Genomic DNA, 13,010 nt, shown 5'->3' with positions numbered 1-13,010 from the left:
TCCACTTGGCCAAATGCACCAGATTGAAACCATATCTTTCTAGACATGCGATGCCCAAGTTTTCCTAACGTACTATCATCCAAAAATTTCACCAGTATTATGATTCAAGTTAAACTTGGTTTCTAATCCTAATTACCCTGCCGGGTTAGTTTGTTTTGGGTTACCCTGTCGGGTAAGTTAGTTTTGGAGGTGCCAGTTATTCTGGAGCCTCTCCCTTAATTATTGGCCATTAATTTAAATTTTGGTTTTAGGTTTGTGTCGATTCTTTTTATAGTTATGGTTAACTTGGTGATAATTTTGTTGATTTTTAAAGTGTTTAAATTTTGAATTTGATTTAGGTTTGTATTTTGGATTTTGGTTTGGTTTATTCGATTTTATATAATATATTTTTTTCTTTAGGTATATAATATTGATTTAGTCCTATTTGCGTGGTTAAGCACGCTTTCGGAACCCAAGCTAAATTGGTTGATTTGTATTGGGTTATTAATGATTTGAAGGTTTTATTTGAATTCGACTTATATCCTAGTCCGGTTTTATTATAGCATGCTTTTTGATTATTTAGGATTAAGTCTAGATTTTTTGATCTTGTTGTGAATTTTTCTAACATCTCCTTTAAATTGTTTATTTCATTTTTTAATGATAAATTCTCCTCCTCAAGTGTTAGATTTTGAGTTGGATTCGAATTTTTCATTTGTTCCTTGAGGTCTTGATTTTCCTCAAGAAGTGATTTGTTTTTATTTTCTATTTTAATTAATTTACTATTTAAACAAGAAATAATTCTAAAAATTTTTTTGTTTAAATTAAAGTATACCTCATTCGGGCCTTCGGAAACGAGTACGGACTCGTGGCTTGTTTCGGGTTCAGACCCGTCTTCATCTTCCGACTCATCTTCTGTTTCAGCTTCGCGGGCCATCAGTGCGAGGTGGCTCTGATGTTTCTGCTCTTCTTCCTCTGATTCGTCCGAGGAGTCGTCCCATGTTGCTTTGAGGGCCTTCTTTTTGGTTGGCTTCGGTTTATCGAACTTCAGTTTTGGGCATTCGTTCTTGTAATGTCCCTTTTTGTTGCAGCCGAAGCAAGTCACGTTCTTTTGATCCGAGGAGAACTGATCTTGAAGGTCCTTTATGCTGAAGCTCCTTTTTCTCCTGGTGAACATTTTTCTTACCAGGTTCACCAGGTGTTCTTCATCTTCGGAGTCTTGGTCGGGATCTTCTTCATACTCAGGCTTGCTCTTCTTTTCTTTGGAGGAACCTGCAAATAAAGCTATACCTTTTTCGGCTCCAGCATTAGTTTGTTCATGTAATTCTAATTCACAGAAAAGCTCATCTAATTTTAATTTAGAAAGATTTTTAGAAATTTTGTAGGCATCTACAATTGATCCCCACAAACTATTACGTGGAAAAGCATTTAATGCATACCTTATTAAGTCTCTATTTTCCATCTGGTGGCCTATTGCATGAAGCCCGTTAAGGATGTCCTTGATTCTTGCGTGGAGCTGATTCGCCGTTTCACCTTCCTGCATTTTTATATTAAAAATTTTATTTAAAAGCAGGTCTCGTTTTGTTACCTTGGCGTCGCTCGTTCCCTCGTGCAGTTCGATCAATTTGTCCCATAGCTCTTTAGCGTTTTTGTGTGGACCGACTCTGTTCAGTTATTCTCTTGTCAATCCGCACTGTAGAGTGTTGATCGCTTTATTTTCTGTTGATGTCTTTTTCTTCAAGTCTGCTGTCCAGTCTTCAGGATCCAGTAGATTCCCGGAGTTGTCCACTGGAATTTTGTAGGGTCTCGTAATGCTCATCCATTGGTCGAAGTCTGTTTTGAGGTAAACCTCCATCCGCTTTTTCCAGTACGGAAAATCGTCTCCGTTGAAGAGTGGAGGTCGTACTGTGCTGAATCCTTCTGTCTGAGACATTTTAGTCCTGCGCACAGACGAAAGAGAAAAAACAAAAAAAAAATCCCAAGACTTGGTCTTGGATTAGTAGTGCGGGAAGAGAGAAAAAATAGTAGTAAAAATCTATATTCGTGTTGCACCAATTTAGATTAATTAAAAAAAATATTAAAGTAATGATACACCGGTTTTAGAATTAAGCGTCGAACTGAAAACAAAAAAGGAAAAAAAAATTCACCCCCAGTCTGGTTGTGGCAGTCCAGGCTCTGATACCACTTGTAGGACCGTGATCGTTCGATAGAGGGGGGGTGAATATCGATTCGAAAAGTCGAGTAAAACTACGCAGCGGAAAAGTAAATAAACACAATTGTTTTTACTTCGTTCGGAGCCTGTGACGACTCCTACTCGAAGGCCCGTGGTCCTTGACCACTTTCGTTGGGCAATCACTAGCAATTCGAATATAATTACAAAATGAATACAGGAAATGCAAGTGAAACAAAGTAATATCGACAAAGAAATTAACTAAAAATCGAAGGAGCACTTTGTCGGAGCTTTGTTGGCGTCGCAGGCACGTAGAGCAGCAAGACCAGCAGTAGAAGAGTTCTCAGATTGATTGTTGAAGAAGCTCCATCCCTGGGGCTTCTTTTATATGCTGCTCCGGGCGCCTGGATCCCTTCCGGGCGCCCTGGTGAGACGTGGCAGGTCTAATCAGCGAACTCCACGTGGCGACGACTTGGCCTGGATAAAGTTCACCTCCGGGCGCCCGGATCCCTTCCGGGCGCCCGGATCCCTTCCGGGCGCCTGGACCTCCGGGCGCCCGGACCTCCTGTTTCCAGAAACTTCCTTTCCTGCAAAACAGAGTTAGTCTGAGGTATATATGTATTATGCAACACAGATTGTTAGCACAATTTATGAAATAGAATTAACAGTAAAAATATGACTTAGATTCCGTCTTTTCGAGACTGGAATCTAGTCACGATCTCGACTTAGATATCCGAAATGGATCTAAGCCGGATCGACGCCTAATGTTCCCTTCCCGGGAACGCGTCCTCGCAGTCACTCCCCTCCAGTGACTTACCTCACTTACCTGCCAGACGTCCGGTCAGCCCGTCGACCCGTCTGGACTTCTCGCCAGCTATCTAGTCAGCCCATCGACCTAGCTGGACTTCTCGCCAAGCGTCCGGTCAGCCCGTCGACCCGCTTGGACTTCTCGCCAGCTATCCGGTCAGCCCGTCGACCTAGCTGGACTTCGTGCCAGACATCCGGTCAGCCCGTCGACCTGTCTGGACTTTCCCTGCACACTCGATCAAAGTGTCAGACAACAACAAAACTAACTTAACCTATTTGTCATTCATCAAAACCTAGGTTAGACCGTTAGTGCTACCCGCACCAACAAACTATGTGTGTATTGAGCAGGACCATTTGAGGTTGTTCGATTTATACTAACTATATAAAAGAATATAACCTCTATTATTATGGATGTGCGTACTCTTAATCCCGATATAATAACAAACACATATACTTAGGGGGTGTTTGGTTAAATGATGAGAATGACTATGGGTAAGAGTTTGATAGTAGGGTGGAATGAGAATAGGAATGGAAATGCAACCCATCAAGTTATATGAGTTTGGTTGATTCCCATAAATCTGGTAATCATTCCCAAAATGTGATTCCCAAACTCACAATCCAAACACTATCTTTTACTATCATTCTATTCTCTCATTCCCAAACTCATCAACCAAACACCCCCTTAGCTTTTATTTCTTTAATTTATCAATGGGTGAGATTTATTCGTTAAATCAATAGGCCCGATAAGTTGGGAGATAATACCATTTATATGGTGTGTTGTTGATTATAAAGGAAAACTGTGTCCTATTTATTTAGGTTGATGATGCCCCCTTGAGGAGCTCATAAGGATTATCATGTAAATCATGCAGGTGGATTTAGTCCGACATGATAATAAAATTAAGTGGTACTACTCTTGGAGTTAGATGTTAATTAAATGAGTTATCAGTAACTTATTTAATTAACAAACATACGATATTTTAAACACAGGGAGATTAATGCACTCATGATAAGAAGGAGACCATATTGTAATATAGGATTGGTGCGGTAGTTCAATAATAACCCTTTAGTGGTATGAGTTATTATTGATGGACTTGAGTTGGATGTTCGGGGCAAACACGGGAAACCCAAGCCCATCGGGAGACCTAAACCAATTCTTCCTCTAGGTCCCTATTGTAGCATCTATATATAAAGCCTCGCATCCACCCATCCATAATCGGGTTTGGTTTAACTTAACTTGGTTTGGTTTAACTTAACTTGGTTTGGTTTAACTTAACTTGGTTTGATCTAACTTAACTTGGTTTCGTTTAACTTAACTTTGTTTAGTTTAACATAGTTTGTTTAGATTGTTTCTAAACAAAATTTTGTTAATTTTTTTTTCCTTGTAACCGACGGCAAGTCTATAAAAAGGAATAGGATGTGGCCCCTAAAACCTAACTTTCTAATTTTCCCTTCTCCCTTGCTTGTGGTTGACTCCTCTTCTCCACCTAGGGTCGGCTCCTCTTCTCCACCAAGGGTCGGCGACACTTCCTTGTTCTCCAAGGGTCGGCGACACTTCTTTATTCTCCAAGGGCCGACGGTTCTTCTTCTTGGTGGCCAACGGCTTGAAGAAAAGGAAGAAGATGAACGCAAGGAAGAAGAGGAAGGAGAGGAAGAAGAAGAAAAAGATTAGAAGGCACCACATCCTAAAGACTCCTTTTTATGGCTGGCGGTTTTGGAAGAGAAGAGAAGGAGGGTGGTTTTGTTCTTGGTAGATCGTCACCCACACGACATCCAAGAAGAGGAGAGGAATACGGCAGAAGATCAAGAGGTCTTTAGCTACAAAGAAAATGTGCAACTAGTTCTTTAATTCCACTGCGTATCTAGTTTCGATTTTCTTTGTATCGATTTTGCGTATTGATTTTGAATATCAACACAAGAGGCCAGCGATCTTGTATTTTGATCAAGGTGTACTTTGATCATTCAAGAACTTACTTGATTGATCGAACACATCTTTGATCGAACATGCAGGTTGCTAGGAAGAGTTCTGTTCTTGTATAATTTTTTTGAATAGAGAAATTAAAACAGAACGAAATTCCAACGTCCTTCAGTTGGATTGCATCACAAATTTACAGGATCATTTTTTAGAGAAATGCATTATAATAGAATGATCGTTAAAGTCAGTGTTTTTAAGGCTCGGCTCGAGACTGCCTTATATAGGTTGTTGAAGGCGCCTTCAAGCTCCATTGAAGGTGCCTCTAGCTTGAATTCAATCCCCAACTCTGCCGTGTTGACAAGCTTTGCTTTTTGCGAACTTCATCTGTTCGAAGGCGCCTTCAAGCTCCATGGAAGGTGTCTTCCATCCAACATCCAAGGCACCTTTAATCTCCTTGAACGCCCCTTCGCGCCTTGCCACGCGAGGCCTTCGACTAAGGCACCCAAGGCACCTCCAACAGCCCTAGAGGCACCTCAGACACTGTTCATCCAAGCTTTTCCTTGTGCAACTCCCTTCTTGCAAGGCATATTAGTCTATAAATAATGTATGCTCTGGAAAACAAAGTTAGTACAATAAAATATGAATAACATAACTGATTGACAGTCTTCGAACTGTCTGATTCTGACTTTTGGATTTTTTGAAAATCTTAGGTTGAACCGACGCCTACTATTCCCTCTTCGAGGAACACGTACTCACCTACTTCTCTCAAGATAGTTACCTTTTACTAGATCGATTTTTCAGACCGACTAGACTTTTGCTCAGCGTCCAAGACTTCAAGACTTTCCCGTTGGACGCCCAATCTCTGACTCACCTAGTCTTTCACTTGGTCTGTGACTACCAAGATTTTCACCTAGAGTCCTTGATTCTAGGATTTCATTCAAAGTGCTCAACTGCTAAAACTTTTCACCTAGGGTCATCACCCTCTAAGACCTGGAGTTACCTCCCCCTATGACCTAGGGTTACCTCCGCCTAAGGTTTTTCCACCTGCCTAGAATACACTAGGACTTTTGCCTAAGAACACTTAGGACTTTCCTACAAACTCATTCACACTTGCTAGATAACAAGACATCTTAACTTTGGACCCTTTGCCATAATCAAAACTTAGATTTGATCGTCTAGTGCTCCCTGCACAAACAATAGTGATTTGGTTTGGATTTGTAACTTAGATATAGATTTTGTGAGTTGATAAAATTATTAATAATATTTTCTAGTTTATTAATTTTATTTTTTAAAAGATTATTTTGCTCTTCTAGTTTTCTAAAATTTAATTTTGTATTTAATTTTAAATTTTTACAGTTTGGTTTCTTATTTTTATTTTTAAAAATTTTCATTAAATTTTGTTTATTATTAATTAACTTTAGATAATTATTATTTTGATTTAAATTTAAATTATCTTGAGTTAATAAATTTTAATTAACTAGATCTAGGTCTTGATTAAGGTTTGAGTTGATTTGATCAATTTTAGTAACATTTAACATTTTATTACTTAAATTATTTTTGTTAAGTAATATTATTGTAGGATTTTCAGGTTTGTTCATAGTACAACAGGAAAGATGTAAAGCATGCAAATTTTCAAGTAAAATAAATTGATTTACCTTAATTGCTCCCCATAAATCCTTAGGTATTCTCTTCCGGCATTAAAATTTGTAATGTCTCATTCTTTTGCACTTGAAGCATTTGATATGGTCCATCCTTTTCTAGATTCTAAGCATTGGTTCCTCCTTTGCCTCCGGTTATGTGGATCGATTCATAAAACATTTACATTTGTAGTGCCCTTCTTTACTGCACTTAAAACAAGTTATGTGATTTTTAAATTTTGAATTGACAATGTTACTTTTTGAATCCTCAATAGGATTCTGCCCCTTGATTGCTTCCATCTCAGATTTGGGCTTGGACACTTGTTCTGACAAGAGTTTGGATCCATCTGCTTCCTCCTCAGTCATTAGCGCAATGAAGTTAATTTGATCTTGCTCTTCTGTATCTGACTATGAGGATAGCTCTCCAAATTTGAACTCTGGTTCGAACTCACTTTTACCGTGATTTTCTAGTTTTGATAGAGTCTCGTGAAGCTCAATCACTTTGGTCCACAACTCAAATGCATTCTTGTAATTTTCTAATTGACACAAATTTCATTAGGAAAAATATTTATTAATATATCCATTACCTTTATGTTCGCTTCTGAGTTTCGAGATGATTATTTCATTGCAATCCAGCTATCAAAATTATTGCTTCCCACAAAACATTCCATCATTTGCTTCCAGGAATTGAAATAGACTTGATCGTACAATGGACGTTCATATATGCTTCACCCTTCTTGATATGTCAATGACATTCTTGCACAAGAAAATTAATAAAAGAAATATCCAAGACTTTCATCTTGGGATTAGCAGTGCGAGATAAAAAATTAAAAACGAAAAAAATCTTTAGAAGAAAAGAAAAAGTTTTTTAAAAATTGCTTTGAAAAATGATTAAATCTTTTCAGAGCTACCAGACTCTGATACCAATTGAAGGATCGAGAAAGTACGATAGAGGGGGGGTGAATATCACTTTTTTAAAAACTTTTTTCTTTTTAAGTGTTTAAACCAAAGTAGTGCAGCGGAAAATAAAGAACACGATTCAGTTACTTGGTTTGGAGCGTAAGTCGACTCCTACTCTAAGACCCGTAATCCTTGATCGCACCGTTGGGCAATTCACTAAAATTCTTCTTTCCGAAACCTTCAAAAAAAAGTAATTCGTATAATGAAATGTGTAAGATAGTAACAGTCTACTATCTTACTTGAAATAAAGTATAAAACAAGCTAAATAAAAATATACTGACATTAGATGTAGGATGAAGCTCGGTCGGTACTTCTTAGATGGAGCAGCAGCTTGCTTGGAGATGAGTAGTAGACTTGTCGCACGAATAGCAGCTTTGTACAGAAATGAACTCAGAATCGATGCTTAGCCTCGAACCTCGAGCACCACTTTTATAAGAATTATCAACGTCCAGTCGACCGATCCTTGGGTTCAGTCGACCAAACCCGCTCTCTTCTTTTTTTCGTCGAGATCCGATCTTCGAGCATTAATTGATCTTTAATGGTTCGGTAGATTGAACAATGTCGTTCCCAATTCGTCGAGATTCACACTTAATACACCTTTAATGCAATGATCATTCGGACGACCTATCCTATTGTTTGGTTGACTAATCAGCCAGGTTTGCTTCTCTGCTTTGGTTCGGTCTAATCTGTGCCACATCATCAAGGTTCGATCGACCAATGCACTTGTTCGATCAACCGATCAAACTTGAATCGAACTCTGCTTTGTTCTGCTATGATTTTTGGTTTGAGTCCACCTGGTTCGGTCGACCGATCCTTACGTTTAGTGGACCGATCAGGCCGAATCTCGATCCCTGCGTTTGGTCAATCGATCAGGTCGGATCTATAAAATAGTGTTAGACAATATAATCCTGCAAAATAAAGGTTAGCACAGTAATATTATATTTGATGCATGAGTAGTATTAGATAGTAGAACTATCTTGATCTCAACTTGGAAACTTTCCAGATTTCTTCAGTTAGATCAGTGACATTAAGTTGTTCTTTTCAGGAATACGACCTCATTGTCTCTCCTCTAGTTGCTTACCTCAACCTACCTGCTAAACCTTGGTCCTCCAAACTGTTTGGACTTTACCGCTTAGCATTGGATCAACCGTCCAGGACTTTCCCTCGATCTTTGATCCTCCAAACCTATCGAGCTTCTCTGCCAAGTGTCGAGTCCTTTCGACTCACTTAGACTTTCCGCCTGGCTTTCACGATCTTCTAAGTCTTTTCTGCGTAGTCTCCAATTAGGACTTTTCCGGTTGAGTAAACAACCTGTACACTTGGTCAACTTGTTAGATCACAACAAAACTTAACTTGAACCTTTGACAAAATCAAAACTTATGTTTGATTCTGGTGCTACCTGCACCAACACACTTAACTTAAATGTATCATTTCCACTAGGCTTTATAAATAAGGCAAGTGTTCTAAAAATAGACTTAAGTGGCTGCTTAGGCACTAGACATTAGCCAGTCGTATTAAAAATATACTAGTCGGCCAGTTTAGGCGGCCTTGGTGCCTAGGTGGGATTAGGTAGTCTTAGGTTCTGACTAATCAATTGAATAATTTAGGCATGGTGGAAATAGTGTAGAGTTTTCATAATTTTTTTTAGTTTGAGCTTTTAAATTTAAAGTCGAATTAGAAAAATATTGTTAGAGTTTGTGACCCAAATTCTATTTGAGTTCGACTCAATTCGTATTCCATTTGGATCCGACCTGATTCGTTACCCTATTATTATTATTATTATATATATATATATATATATATATATATATAGTGAAAGTTTCTCCTCTTCTTGTGATTTTTTACCCACAAGGATTTTTCACGTAAAATCTTGGTGTTCTATTCGCTCTATATTTCGTTAAGTTTTTTGTTAGATTCTATCAAACTAGTATCAGAGCCTGGTTTATTTTATTTTCTTTCGAATTAATGGCAACTATGAAGTACGATATTCCGCTATTGGATTGAAACACCAGATTCTCGTTATGGCAGGTGAAAATGAGAGTTGTTCTGGCGCAGAAGGATTTAGATGATGCGCTATTAGGGATTGATAATATGCCATCATTATGGACTGTTAAGGAGAAGAGTCGCAAAGATCACAAAGTTCTCTCTCAGATTCATTTGCATCTATCAAACCAGATTCTTCAACACTGCTTGAAAGAAACATCAGCTGCAGCACCGTGGAGAAAATTGGAGCAATTATGTATGACAAAAAGTCTCACCAGCAAGTTGCATTTGAAGCAACTCTAGAAGATCACATCGAATGTCATAAGGTACAATTCTAGAAGATCACTTGACAATGTTTAAGGAAATCATCTCTAATTTGGAATCCATGGAAGTGAAGTATGATGAGGAGGACTTGCCTTGATTTTACTATGTTCGCTATCTACTTTGTATGCGATTTTCAAGATACAATTTTATACACTTGTGATTCCTTAACATTGGATGAGGTGTATGATGCTTTGCTATCTAAGGAGAAGATGGATGAACTTGTAGGTGGATCAGAGGCAAAGAGCGAGAGTCTAGTTGCTTGAGGGAGACCTCATGAGAGAAGTTCAGGTGGTGATTCCTAGGGTAGGTCGAAGTCCAGGAACAACAAGGATAAGATGTATTGATATTACAAGAAGAAGGGTCACATTAAGTCAGGTTGTTACAAGCTGCAAAATAAGAATAACAAATCTAAGCAAAAGGGAAAAACAACTAGAGAAATCTGGCGTTGCTGATATTGTTGAGGACTATAGTGATGGAGAACTTCTAGTCGCATCTGACGGTGACCCTAGATCTAGTGAGGAATGGATTCTGGATTCTGATTGTACGTTTCACATGAGTCCCAATCGGGACTGGTTTACTACATATGAAACTGTCTCAAAAGGCATTGTGTTGATGGGAAACAATTCCTCTTGTAAGATTGCTGGTATTGGATCAGTCAGGGTAAAGGTGTTTGATGGAGCCATTCGAACCTTAGCTGATGTAAGGCCCCTTCCAGATATGAAGAGAAATATGATCTCTCTGAGTACCCTTGATTCTAAAAGGTATAAGTACACCGGTGAAGGTTGAGTTCTAAAGGTCAGTAGAGGATCTCTTGTAGTAATGAAGTGGATCAGAAGAACTGCTAGTTTATACGATCTTCATGGCTGCACAATTATAGGCGATGCTGCTGTTGCTAGTTCATCTATGTCTGATTTTGATGTCATGAGACTTTGGCATATGTGTCTCGGTCACATGAGTGAGAATCGAATGATGAATTGAGCAAAAGAGGACTTCTTGACGAGCATAGTATTATGAAGCTGAAGTTCTGTGAGCAGTGTGTTCTTAGGAAGCATAAGAGAGTTAAGTTTTCAGCGGGCATCCACAACACAAAGGGGACGCTTAGACTACATACATTTTGATCTTTGGGGGCCATCGAGAGTGCCATCTAAGGGTGACGCACTTTACATGTTGATGATTATTGATGATTTCTCCAAGAAGGTTTGGGCATTTTTCTTGAAAAAGAAGAGTGGCGTTTTTACTACTTTAAAGGTGTGGAATATCATGATTGAGAAGCAGACAGGGAGACAAGTGAAGCGTCTTCAAACTGATAATGTCTTGGAGTTTTGTTTTGATGAGTTCAATGCCTTATGTAGAGCTACGAGAATTGTAAGACACAACATAGTGTGTAGCAATCCTCAACAAAACAGCGTAGCAGAGAGGATGAATCGAACTTTGATGGAGAATGTGCATTGTATGCATCTCAATGCTCGTTTACCAAAGTCTTTCTGGGTCGAGACAGCTGCCTATGCATGTCATCTTGTCAACCGCTCTCCCTCAACTGCGATCGATAAGAAAACTCCACAAGAGGTATGGTCCAATTTTCCTTCAAGTTATTCTTACTTGAAGATTTTTGGATGTCCAGCGTATGCTCATGTTGATAATGAAAAGTTGGAGCCTCATTCAATGAAGTGTATGATCATTGGCTTTAAGCAAGGAATGAAGGGATACAAGCTTTGGTGTCCAGAGACTGGAAAGGTCATCATTAGTAGAGATGTCATTTTTGATGAGATTAATATGCTTCATGATTCTCCGTCCAAAACCCCATCATAAACAAGCAAACTTCAGTCGAGCATGCAGCTGGAGCTTGAGGTTGAATCAGAATCTGCAGTAGAGCCTACCTCAGATTCTATGGATGTTGCTAGTTCCTCCTCGCAAGCACCTCCACCATATTCCATTGCAAGAGATAGACCTCGAAGGGAAAATATCAAGGCTCCATAGAGATTTGCAGAAGTTGATTTGGTAGCTTACGCTTTGAATGTGGCTGAAGAAATCAATTCTAGTGATGAACTTGTGACGTATTCAGAGCCACTTAGCAGCAACAACTTTGATAAGTGGATGATTACTATGCAGGAAGAAATGGAATAACTTCACAAGAATGGTACATGAGATCTAGTGAAAATACCCAAGGATAAGAAGGCTGTGAGATGAAAGTATATGTTTAAGATGAAAGAAGCCACACCAGGTGTCGAAGATGTTAGGTACAAGGCGAGACTTATTTAAAAGGCTGTAGCCATATTCTAGGTATTAACTTCACTAACATGTTCTCCCCTGTTGTGAAGCATGGTTCAATTCGTGCTTTACTTTGTATTGTGGCCCTGCATGATCTTGAGCTTGAATAGTTGGATGTGAAAATTGTGTTTTTACACGGAGAACTCGAGGAAGACATCTACACGAAACAACTAGAGGGTTTCGTAGTTTCAGGAAAGGAAGATTGTGTTTGTCAGCTGAAGAAGTCCCTTTACGGCTTGAAATAGTCACCGAGACAGTGGTACAAGAGGTTCGATGCTTTTATAACCAGTCATGATTTCACGAGGAGCAATTTTAACAGTTGTGTTTACTTTAGAAGAGATGGGTCGCTTGTTTATCTACTCTTGTACATGGATGATATGTTGATTGCAGCCAAGGATTTGAGAGAGGTCAAAAAGGTGAAGGCACAACTCAATAAAGAGTTTGAGATGAAAGATTTAGGTGCAACAAAGAAGATACTTGGTATGGAGATTAGAATAGATAGAGTAGCAAGGAAATTGCATCTAAGTAAGAAAGGGTACATTGAAAAGGTTCTTCGCCGTTTCAATATGCAGAGTGCAAGCTTGTGAGCACTCTTCTAACTGTTCATTTGAGACTCTCGTCTTCTTTGTCACCAAAGTCAGATGCAGATGATGAGCACATGTCCAGAGTTTCATATTATAACGTGGTCGATTTCTGATGTATCAGTAGGGGTGTAAATGAATCGAATCGAGCCGAATATGTAGAAAAATTTAAGTCTCTAATTCGGCTCGAAATAGGTATATTCGAGTTCGATCTCGATTCGAAGCTTGAAAAATTCAAAATGTTTGGTTTGAGTTTGGTTCGAATTAGGGCTCGGGTTCGAGTTCGGCTCAAAATATTCGAACATGTTCGCGAACTATTCGAATTATTAGTCAAAAATAGGTTCGAAAGGCTTGAAATTTATTTATTTAATATATATTTAACTTATATTAAT

This window comes from Zingiber officinale, chromosome 5A (assembly GCF_018446385.1).
Source record: "Zingiber officinale cultivar Zhangliang chromosome 5A, Zo_v1.1, whole genome shotgun sequence".
NCBI lineage: Eukaryota > Viridiplantae > Streptophyta > Magnoliopsida > Zingiberales > Zingiberaceae > Zingiber > Zingiber officinale.
The sequence above is the reverse complement of the archived record's forward strand: the minus strand, read 5'-3'. Positions refer to the sequence as shown.